This window comes from Benincasa hispida, chromosome 6, assembly GCF_009727055.1.
Source record: "Benincasa hispida cultivar B227 chromosome 6, ASM972705v1, whole genome shotgun sequence".
NCBI lineage: Eukaryota > Viridiplantae > Streptophyta > Magnoliopsida > Cucurbitales > Cucurbitaceae > Benincasa > Benincasa hispida.
Genome location: NC_052354.1, coordinates 140428 through 147984, shown reverse-complemented (window position 1 = coordinate 147984; position 7557 = coordinate 140428).

The window sequence follows — 7557 nt, the reverse complement described above, 5'->3', positions numbered from 1 at the left end:
TGTCCTCTAGATACCCACCTATGGCACATAAACAAATGGAACAAACAAGAGACTAAGTCCTATTCTATTGTAGTTAAGTATGCCCACAAAATTGGTGAACCCCGAAGGGAACACAAATTGATGAATCCCGAAGGAAACACAAACTGGTGAATCCCAAAGGAAACACAAAACTGGTGAATCCCAAAGGAATCACAAACTGGTGAGTCCCGAAGGAAACACAAAACTGGTGAGTCACGAAGGAAACAAAAAGCTAGTGAATCCCGAAGGAAACACAAAACTGGTGAATCCCGAAGGAAACACAAAACTGGTGAATCCCGAAGGAAACACAAAACTGGTGAATCCCGAAGGAAACACAAACTGGTGAATCCCGAAGGAANCCCATAATTCGTAAAGACTATTAAAAGTATATAAAAGAAGTAATCCTTAATAATAAGTTTAAAACAATAAAACTAAACATTAAGGGAAAAATAAGGGCTCTAAATGTCATGATGCGGAAGCGTAAAAACTAGTCCCAGTGGCACGATCACGAATTCCGCTAAGCCATTGCCGGTGCATCTCTACCCTTACCTGAAACATCAACATAGGAAAGAATGAGCATGAAATACTCATTAAGTAACCCCACCACTAGGGTCTGGCTAGGCATCTATGTCCTCTAGATACCCACCTATAGCACATAAATAAATGGAACAAACGAGAGACTGAGTCCTATTCTATTATAGTTAAGTATGCCCACAAAACTGTGAACCCCGAAGGGAACACAAATTGGTGAATCCCGAAGGAAACACAAACTGGTGAATTCTGAAGGAAACACAAAACTGGTGAATCCCGAAGGAATCACAAATTGGTGAATCCCAAAGGAAACACAAAACTGGTGAGTCCCGAAGGAAACACAAAACTGGTGAGTCCCGAAGGAAACACAAAACTGGTGAATCCCGAAGGAAACATAAACTGGTGAATCCCGAAGGAAACACAAAATTGATGAATCCCGAAGGAAACACAAACTGGTGAGCATCTAACTAATCAATGAGGATATTCACATAGTCTCAACGTTCTAAGAATCAACATTGTATAATTCTATAGCATACATAAGAATCCTTGATACTATGGCTCCATCACATACACGTGATTATTAACAACAATCATACTACATTCATGTATACCTTACATCATAATTCCACAGCATGCAAGTATGCCCCAATACCAGTAGATCAGATATCAACATTTGAAACCACATACCATCACATACTAACGATCGAGTACCTAGGTGTATCTTTAAACAAAACAGAACCCGTGCCAAAACATACTTGATTCAGGTCATACTATCAGTCAACATGCCAATATTTACTATAACTTACACTTATCACGTGAGCATACAAATAAAAAAAAAAACCTGGCCCGTTGGCAGTTCCAATGGTAAGATTACCTACCTTAATCGAAATTCCACAGATAAACTCCAACAATCAAACGATGACCTCGATTTGAAGAAACGACCCCAAGGAACTTGATTAACAACCACTCCAAAAACTTCTTTCAACAGATTTTAACTCCCAATGGAGGACAACTTGGAACCTTAAAGATACAAGTCAACTTAATTCAGTAATCAAAGCGTGCAACTTAATTTAGTAATCAAAGCGTGCCCATAAACCAACAATAAGAACCATAATTCTTACCAAAACTCTTGTCGAACGAACTCGAACCCGCTGGACAGCCACTCCAACAGTTTCCTAGATTCAAATCTAAAGCCAAAAATAATTTGAATAAGTCAACCTTCATTCCAAACTTAATGGGCCCAAACTTCTACCCAAAACTTCACAAAAGGACCTACCTAAAACTGCCATATTTGGCGAAAACCAAAGATGACGACAGTGGTAGACGATGAACAGGGGGCGACAGCAGGGCGACGGACACACAGATCCGGTGGCAAGGCTCGAACCTGGGTGAAAATGGCACGCTGGGGCTGGACAATGGTGCGATCGACGGCGAGAGGCGTGGCGGTCGGTGTGAAGACGACAAGGAAGGTGCGGCTAGAGAGCTGGGCGACTGGCAGTGTGTCTGACCGCGGGATCTGGCAAGCTAGAACCCACGAACGACGGCGATTGGACGACTGAGAGGCGCGGTGGTTGTCGTGAAGACGACAAGGAAGTAGAAAACGGAGGGGGGTTCTTTTTATTTAAAAAAAAATACTACTACTACTACTAATAATAAAAAAAAATAATAATAATAAAAGGAAAATAGTATAACTCTAATTAAATCCTTTCCTTAACCCACTTTATACTATTTAATTCTTTTCCTTTTTCCAAAAATAATTAATTCCTGCCATAACTTTTCAAATTGAATAATTCTTGAATAATTTCCACGACAATACTTAAATCCTCGCACTTATACTTTAAATTCAAAATTTCAAACATGCCCTTCAACTAAGGACAATTACTGAAAAAGGAAAAGTTTTACATTATTAATAAATAATAAAAAGTTGTGGGATGTTACATTCTCCCCCCCTCAAAGAACTTTCGTCCTCGAAAGTTGATCCTTGAAAAAGCTCCGAGTACTGGGCCTTCATCTCATCCTCTCGCTCCCAGGTGGCTTCCCTGAACTGGTGGTTCATAGAACTTTCACAAAAGCAATTTCCCAATGGTGCAATGTCTTTACTTCTCTGGCAAGAATCTCTATGGGCTTCTCCTCGTAGCTCAAGCTATCATTCAACTGTAAGGGCTCGTAGTCAACTACATGGGATGGGTCTGCCACATACTTCCTTAGCATTGAAACATGGAAGACATTATGAACTGAAGATAATGCTGGGGGCAAGGCCAAACGGTAAGCTACAGGGCCAACTCGTTCCAGGACCTCGAAAGGTCCAATGAATCTCGGACTCAACTTTCCTTTCCTGCCAAACCTCAAAATACCTTTCATGGGTGCCACCTTTAAGAACACTTTCACCCTAGTCTCAAATTCCAGGTCCTTACATCTTACATCGACATAACTCTTCTATCTACTCTGGGCTTTCTGCATACTAGCCCTGATCTTCTATATGGCCTCATTTGTGGTCTGCACCAATTCAGGTCCTAACAATCTCCTCTCTCCTATCTCATCCCAACACATAGGGGACCTGCAACTCTTCCCATATAGGGCTTGAAAGGGTGACATCCCAATAGTGGACTGGTAGCTGTTATTGTACGCAAACTCCATTAAGTGCAAGTGAGAATCCCAGCTTCCGGAAAACTCTATGGCATAGGCACGCAACATGTCTTCCAATATCTGATTCAATCTCTCTGTCGCCCCATCAGTCTGAGGGTGGAACGCTGTACTGAAGTTTAACCAGGTCCTCAATGCAACCTAGAGACTCTTCCAGAAGTTAGACATGAAACGTGGGTCTCTGTCCGACACAATGGACACGGGTACTCCATGCAATCTTACCACTTCCTTCATGTATATTTGTGCCCACTTATTCACTAAAAAGGTGGACTTTCCAGGTATGAAATTTGCTAGCTTCGTAAGTCTGTCTATAACGACCCATATCACAGTGAAACCTTTAACTATCCAAGGCAACCCTACGATGAAGTCCATAGACACATGCTCCCACTTCCATTCTGGTACATTTAATGGTTGTAACAAGCCTGCTGGCCTCTGCCTTGGGGCTTTCACCTGCTGGCACACCAAACACTTACTGACGAACTCCACAACCTCTCTTTTCATATCATTCCACCAATAGTAACATTTCAGATCCTAGTACATCTTGGTGCTGCCGGGGTGGACCGAGAATAGGGAACTATGAGCCTCTGACAACAGCTCATCCTTAATGTCACTAATCACCGGCACGCACAGACGCCCCTAATAAAGAAGGCCACCTTCTGTTGACACAGAGAATTCGCTATCCTGGCCTGACTCCACTCTACGAACTCTCTCCTCCAAATAAGGGTCATCTCGCTGCACATCAATAATCTTTTGCCTTAGGCTTGGTTGCACCGACAACTGTGCTAACTGTGCCGCGACCTTCCCCACAACTATTGCAATCTCTACCCTCTCCAGTTCCTTGCTAAGTGAGTCTGTCCGGTAATGAGAGCTGCGGAATGGGCCACCTTTCTGCTTAAAGCATCTGCCACTACGTTTGCTTTCCCCAGGTGGTACAAAATTTCACAGTCATAATCCTTTACTAGTTCCAACCACCTTCTTTGCCTCATGTTTAGCTCTTTCTAAGTGAAAAAGTACTTCAAACTCTTGTGGTCGGTGAAGATTTGTATCTTTTCTCCATACAAGTAATGTCTCTAGATCTTAAGAGCAAAAACCACCGCTGCTAACTTCAAGTCATGCGTGGGATAATTCTGTTCGTGCTTCTTCAGCTGACGTGAAGCGTAAGCAACTATTCTACCCTACTGCATCAATACGCATCCCAACCCTTTCTTGGATGCATCACTGAAAAATGACGAAACCACCTGATCCGTCCGGTACTATGAAAACTGGGGCTGAAACCAACCTCTGCTTGAGGTCCTGAAAACTGCTTTCACAAGCCTCATTTCAAATAAATGTTTCCCCCTTCCGGGTCAACTGAGTTAATGGGGCGGCTATGCGAGAGAAATCCTTCACGAACCGTCTGTAATAGCCTGCTAACCCCAGGAAGCTGTGCACCTCACTGATCGTGGTTGGACGAGCCCATCCCGTAACTGCCTCTACCTTTGTAGGATCCACTAAGACACCTTCCCTGGATACCACATGCCTCAGAAAGGACATACCTCAAACGGAAAGCTGTTCTTGGAGATATCATTATCCTTTATCCTCAGTTGGTGGTAACCTGACCGAAGGTCAATCTTAGAGAATACCGTAGCTCCCTGTAACTGATCAAACAAATCATCAATCCTGGGAAGGGGATATTTGTTCTTGACGGTCACCTTGTTCAACTCTCTATAGTCAATGCACAGACGTAACGATCCATCCTTCTTTTTCACAAACAAAACGGGTGCACCCCATGGTGACACGCTAGGGCGAATGAAACCCTTGTCCAACAACTCCTGCAATTGGACCTTCAGTTCCTTCAACTCTGCCGGGGCCATCCTGTACCTGTCTCTTATACACATCTAGATGTGTATAAGAGACAGAAATAGGGGTTGTGCCTGGTTCCAATTCAATGGAAAAATCTATTTCCCGCTGCAGGGGCAATCCTAGAAGGTCTTTTGGAAACACATCTGGAAAATCCCTCACTACTGGCTCCGAAGTCAAGGTAACTTCATTCTCCCTGGTGTCTACCACCTGTCTCTTATACACATCTAGATGTGTATAAGAGAACTCTGCCGGGGCCATCTTGTACGGAGCCCTCGAAATAGGGGTTGTGCCTGGCTCCAATTCAATGGAAAAATCTATCTCCCATTGTGGGGGGAATCTAGGAAGGTCTTGTGGAAACACATCTGGAAAATCCCTCACTGTTGGCTCCGAAGTCAAGGTAACTTCATTCTCCTTGGTGTCTACCACACTGGCCATAAAGCCCTAGGCTCCTTGGTCAAATACCCTACTGGCCTTCAATGCGAATATCACCTTGGGTAGGACTACGGTCCCAACCCCTTTAAACTTTAAACTGGCTCCTGTAGGAAGGTTAAAGATAACCTCCTTACGAGAGCAATCTATGCTGGCATGGTTAGCAGCTAACCAATCCATGCCTAATATAACATCAAAATCGTGCATATCTAAAATTATCAGGGTTACATCTAATGCGCGGTTGGCTACCTCTACCTGACATGCTTTTATCTTTTCTGTAGCTAACATGATCTCTCCCGATGGAGTGGAAATAGACAATGCAAATGGAAATAGTTCTGAGTCTAACATGGCGTGTCTTACAAATACAGTAGATATAAACGAGTGCGAAGAACCAGAGTCAAATAAAACAAGAGCATGGTGTCCCAAAATGGGAAGTGTACCTGTCACCACGGTGCCTAACTTCTCGGCCTCATGCCGAATGGTAGAAAATACCTTTCCCTGCTGTTGCTGGTAGTTTGGCCTCCCTGGAACGATCCTACAGGCTGAAACCTGTGCTCAGGCGCATTCTTCCTTGGGCATCTATCTGCCATATGTCCCTTTTGGCCACATCGGAAACAATTCCTAGAGCCGTCTAAACAATGTCCCCAGTGTTGCTTACTGCAAGTGGTGCATATTGGTCTATCCTCCTGCCATTCCTAGACTGGGTACTCTATTGTCCCCACTGATGTGGAGCATGCACTGTGTTCTAACCCCTTTGCTGATGTTCAAGAGTCCTATGCTCAACCTTCCTTTTCTGCCCTGTGGAGGTCCCAATCCCGAGTGACCTCCTGTATTCTTCTCCCCCCTAGGAGTCGGCATCAATCCTCATAGCGGCTCGTATTGTCGTGGCATATGACTTGAGATCCAAGGCATGCACCATCCCTCACAACCCGCTCCTCAGGCCTGGATAAATCTCTCGGTCCTCGCTGCCTTAGTGGCCACTAAGCTCAGAAGCAAACTGAGACAGCTTATCGAATTCTTTCTTATACTCCTCCACTGACATAATGCCTTGTTTCAGGTTCAAGAATTCTGCCTGCTTATTGTATCGGGTGTTGGCCAAAAGTACTTTCTCATAAAAACGTTCCTTAAACTGTTCCCAAGTTGCGAGGTCACCTCCAATATCGATCATTTTTCTGCCGAATGCCACCAGATTTCCGCGTTACCCAGTCAGCATGAAGACGGCGCAATTGCAGTTTGTGCTCTTTCGGGCACCTCATAAAAACGGAAAATTATCTCAATGGATGACAACCACAGTTTTCCTTGGTGGGGTCTCCTAACGATCCATCAAAGGGGCGAGGGTCATACTTCCGGAAATCCTTAAATGTTTGGCCTTGAGAGACAGGCTCTGCGTGTTCTTGTTTCTGCGAACGGGTTTGTCGTAACGGCTCAGGTGGCACTGGTTCCTCCTGAGCCTGAGTCTGGGCAGGCTGTTCTGCCATCATGCTACGGATCAGTTCCTGCAGCTTCCTCATCAGAGCGTTGCAATAGCTTCACTAATTTGGGCTTCCATTGCCTTTTCATCCACTTGGGTCATAGGCAGAATTGGCGCCGCTGATAGTTATGATTACTCCCCTCTCTCTTTGCTTGTATTTCCTTCCTTAACTGTTTTCCCTTTGTTCTACCGTTTAGGTGCCATGTCCTGTCATAAATTCGTACGTTAGCTAACTATTTCTGGGCCTTTCTCAGACATCATGCGTTTAAAACCCTACATCACTGTCCCCATATCCACATGGAAACTTTCGTTAGTAGAACATACTTGCGATGACGAGGAACCGTTACTGGCCACAGGGACTATCTAGACTTACATAGTAAGTCAGTCTACAGAACCTAAAACATGGGCTCTGATACCAACTGTAATGACCCAACCCCCTAGAACTTAGGTTAGGTCGTTACTAAAATAAATGCATGCATAGAATTTAAAACGACGCTCAATTATGTCGAAATAAATGTTAATTAAATAAGAGAAGTTCAAAAGAAATTTATTAAATGCAATTGTTAAAAACAATAATAGGATACCCATAATTCGTAAAAAGACTATTAAAAGTATATAAAAGA